Genomic DNA, 4,972 nt, shown 5'->3' with positions numbered 1-4,972 from the left:
TCTCTCTCTCTCTCTCCCCCCCCCAGCGAGCGGTGGTGACTCTTCGGCCGCCGCAGGAAACCCGCCCTTAAAGGCGCCGCCCGCGCCCCGCGCGGCACCCACCTGTTCAGCTCCTCAGGCCCCGCGCGGGCCTCAGCCTGGGGCGATAACGGGCGCGGTTGCCTGGGAGACCGGGGGGCCGGCGCCGTGTCAGACAGTCAGGGCGCGCGGGGTTTTGGCGCGAGAGCGGCTCCCTGCGCGGGGCAAGGGCCACGTGCTCGGCGCTGTCGGGACCCCACCGCCAGAGAACGGGCAGGCTGGGTGGGCAAGGGGGGGGGTGGCCTTTGTGCCAAGCTCTCCAGCCACCTTCCACCAGGTTGAAGAGCCCAGGCCATGGAGTAAAAATCGCACGTTCAGCCAGGAAGCCTCCCAACCAAACCACCCCAACAAACGCCTACAGCCTGCAAAGCTCCCCCCCCCCCCCTTCCGAGTTCAGGCTGTGGTTTCGTTTTCAAAGCTGTTTTTGTTGGTTGAGTTTTTGGTTTGCATGGCAATGAAGGATTTTGTGTTTCACTGAGACACCCCTTTAAGAAACAAAATCTCCTCTGGTCCCTGTTAAGCCCTGCCCTTGCTGCAAACTGGCAGCTCGAGTCTGCCAAAAAGGTAATCAAGAATGAAAACCATTAGTTTCCTTACCCTGCTGACCCCTGCTCAGGTTCTCTCTCACTCAGAGCTGGAGGGAAAGCAGGCCCCAGGCTCAGATCAAGAAGGCTCAGGACATTGAGATGAAGGAAGAGAGGACAAAGACCACCTGTACCCCCATTCTGCATATTAGATCCACTCATGCAGCATCCTAATCACTTCAACTGGATTCCAAGCAGGAGTAAGGGTCAGTCTGCACAGATCATATGGTAGGGTGGGGAGAAAAGGTAAATCATAAAGGAAATAAGGCCCTTATGCTCCAAAGACTTATGCACAGTGCTTTTTTTGTTTAAAAAAAAAACAGTGCAGGTACTCCAGGGGAAAAGTTGTTGAGCTCTGACTGAAGGTGCTGGTACTGTATCTGGAGGTGCCGGTACTGCATACCGAGCAGTACCGTCACAAAAAAAAGTATTGCTTATGCACATGCTTGAATTCATGTATTGTGAGTAGTACCCATAGGAGTCCAGAAATGAAAAAGATAAGATTTGTGGGTGTAGGGAATGAATGACAACATTTTCAAAGGTGAACAGTTACAGCAAATTTATTATAAGGAAAAATTGAGTAAGTGAAGAAAAGATATGGGGGCTAAAAGGAAAAGAGTAGTAGGAAATAATTTTACCAATGTATTTGGTTCACAATTTGCATAGCTTTTTCCAGAAGTACAGTGTAGTGTAGACATAGCCTGGGAATGTTTCCATCAGTCCAGGTACCTACATGGCTCCTATCACTGCAGTACCTGAGTGGTCCCAGATATTTAGGAATCTGTCCTCACAACACTCCTATGAGATACGGAAGGATTATCCCATTTTATAGTTGGGAAAACTAAAAAGCAAAGCAATTAAGTGACTTGTGCAAAATCACATAGGAAGTCTTTTACATACTTGGGAATGGAGGCCAGCAATGTTTCCTCTAATCTTTTCCATCCATTTGTGGAATATATTTTTATGTGCATCAAGATATATGCAAATGTGCACCGCAGTAGAAATAAAACCTAGCTGAGCTCTGCTGATTAGCCGGGTGGCATTTGAATTGCTCTTGAGCAGCCACATAAGTGCACAGTTTCCAGAGAACACTGGAGGCCAGCTATCCTGAGTTCCAGTCTAAGACTAGGGAAGGGAGGCGTGTGGATCTACCTGCCTTTTTTCTCTCTTCTTCCAGACTTGCAAGCCTCACTCATTAGGAGGAGGAATTCAGCATTGATTCTGCAACAATGCTCTTTCCTGCTCTTGATGAAGAAGGATTTTGCTCGCATGTGTATGTGTACATGCTATGTGAACTGAAACTTTTAAAGTCTTGTTGAAACACAAACACAGCATAATCCTTTTTTGTCAGGAGCAAAAGCACTTCCTTAAATGATTGTCACATGGCAGATGACTTCTGAAGAAGTGAGACTGAGAAAGGCTTGGGAAAGACAGAAGAGGGAAAGGAAACTAACTGGATAGGGCTTGCAAGAAAGTCGAGGGTATATTTTCATCTTTGGTGAAATCATTTTCCTAGGAGCTGTTAAACTGCAACAGGGGCTCTGTCTCAACTTGAAAATGTACATAAGGAAGATGTCCAGTATATGATGAAAAAGATTTTAAACCTCTTAACTGTGAAAGGTCCCTAGCGAAGTCCATCACGAGGGAGAGACTTTAAAAACTATCTTAAGAAGAACTCCATGTAATTCAAACGTAGGTGAGGCATTTCCCCAAGTTACCACCAGCAGTGCAACCCTTGGGCTACATCTATACTACAATCCTCTTCCGCAAGAGGAAATGCAAATGCAGCGCTCATTTACATATGTTGTGCTCTCATTTGCATTTCCTCCTTGGATCCCTTTTGTGCAAGTGGTTTTTGCACAAAAAAACGCTGTGTGGACGGCTCCTTTTTGCTCAAAAAAATCCTTTTGCGCAAGAGCCATTCTTCAAAAAACTGAGGAAGAACGGCTCTTGCACAAAAGGGGGGTTTTGCGCAAAAAGGAACCGTCCACACAGCGCTTTTTTGTGCAAAAACCTCCTGTGCAAAAGGGATCCGACGAGGAAATCCAAATGAGAATGTGACATATGCAAATGAGCACTCCATTTGCATTTACTCTTGCAGAAGAGGATTGTAGTATAAACATAGCCCTAGTGTAGACAGTCATTGCCATCACTGGTGGTGGAGGTAAGCTTTACCTGTGCAAACATTGGCCAGGCCTTTCTACACTAGCGGTTGCACTCAACTTTCCAAGTGTCCTCCCTCCACCTGCCCATGGAGAACTTCAGTCCTGAAAGTGACGTCCATTCCCACACTAGCTAAATTCAGGGCAAATCTTCAGCCAAGACAAGGTTTGAGTCACCTTTCCAAGTGAGACTTGGTAGCTCTGAAAGGCAGGGGCACCAGCTAGAGCTGTGGTCAACAACCTGTCAATTGCGATCAACTGGTAGATCAGGAGGGCTTGTCCAGTTGATCGCAAGGCTTCAGGCCCCCCCAGCCTCCTCTCCTACCCCCAAGAAGAAGCCCCCCGCCCCACTGATGCTACCAGCACCCTGCCACCTGCCTCTGCCCCCAGCAGCACCCTGGCCCCTGCTCCAGCGACAATGGAAGTAGCACCAGCTTCCTGCAGGCTGGGGGTGGGGCCCAGTCCCACAGCTGCATGCCACTTCTGAGGTTCCAGGAAGTGCACAGGCTGCTCCCTCCTCCCCCAAACACCTGGCGCATTTCCTGAAGCCAGGTCTGTGGCATGCCAGGCACTTCCTTCCCCTGCTGTCTTCCTGCATACAGCAGGGGGAGGGTAGGAGTTCCAGGAGGAGGCACGCACTGGGACTTCTTTCTCCTGCTGCCTTCCTGCACCGGGAGAGGGGGAATGTAGGAGTCCTGGGAGGAAGCGCGTGCCAGAGGACTCCTTATCCCCTGTCCCAGCACCCATCAGCAGCCTGCCACCTGCCCCAGCATCCTGTCCACTACCCCCAACAGCACCCTATCCCCTGCCCCAGCACCCTGCCACCTGCCTCTGCCCCCAGTGGCACCCTGCCCCAGCACACTGCCACCTGTCCCAATACCCTGTCTCTTGCCCCCACCAGCATCCTGTCCCAGCACCCTGCCCCAGCATCCTGTCCCAGCACCCTGCCCCAGCACCCTGTCCCTTGCCCCCCACCAGCACAGTTGGGGCCACATTAGTGAGGCTTGCGGGGAGGGGTCTGAGGGGTTGTTTTTTTGCATCTCACTTGTGTAGCCCCAACTGACTATTCTGTAGGTCAATGACCTCGGACTCAAAACAGGTTCCCTGCCCCTCTCATAAATAAAGACAATGCTGAAACGTTTTGTGTTTGACATATTTTATTTAAAAATGAAGCCTGGCCAATAAGCCCCGAAATTGAGGCCAAGCCCCCATCTGGCCACAGCATCATAACACTCCAGTACCCCCCTCTCACTGACCCCAAATCTGAGCCTATCATACACTGGATCCCCCTGTTCTGAGCCTCTAACATCCCCAGACTCCTGCACCCCCTCATCCTCAGTCTTCTGTCACAACACTCCTGCACCATCCACACAGCACAAATCTGTATCCTGAGCCCATCATACTCCCAACCTCCCTGTCCTGAGTCCCACACACACTCCAACCCAAATTCCTGCACCCTCACATCCACAAGCCTGTGGCTTGCTCAGCACCCCAACCCTCCACCTGACCCCAACACTCCCCAGCCTGGAGCCCTCTCCCCGAGTCAGCATCCATTTCTCCACATCCTCCTGCATCCAAATTCCCTCCCAGAGCTTGTACCTCTCACCCCTTCCCACACCCAAATCCCTCATTCCCACCTCAGAGCCCCACACCTCCTGTCTCAACCCAGTGAGGGTACAGCTAGACTACAAGGGACATGGGATGCGTCCAGGGATGTGTTTGTTCTTATGCATTTTTTAGCGGAAGAGCAAACACGCGCTTTCGGCAACCCCTGTATTCCTCGTTCCATGAGGAATAATGGGGCTTCTGAAAGAAGGGGGTTTTCTGACATTTGGCCCAATCTAAATCGGCCAAATGTTGGAAAAGCCTCTTGCGACAGAAGGATAAAAAAAGCAGCAGTGTAGCCATACCCTGAGAGTGTATAAGGGCTGGGATAGCAAGTGATGGAGAGGAGGAGAACAGAGATGGTGGGGCTTCAAGAAAGGGGTGGGATCTTGGGGAGAGGATGGGGTAGATCTTGGCTTGTTCTAACATTTAAAAAGTGATCTTGGGCATAAAAAAGTTGGAGACCACTGAGCTAGAGAGATATCAGGAAAGAAGCAAAAGATTCAGAGGGGTTGCTGTGTTAGTCTGTAACTGAAAAAACCT

The sequence above is a fragment of the Pelodiscus sinensis genome, chromosome 16 (genome assembly GCF_049634645.1).
Source record: "Pelodiscus sinensis isolate JC-2024 chromosome 16, ASM4963464v1, whole genome shotgun sequence".
In the NCBI taxonomy this organism is placed as follows: domain Eukaryota; kingdom Metazoa; phylum Chordata; order Testudines; family Trionychidae; genus Pelodiscus; species Pelodiscus sinensis.
The sequence above is the reverse complement of the archived record's forward strand: the minus strand, read 5'-3'. Positions refer to the sequence as shown.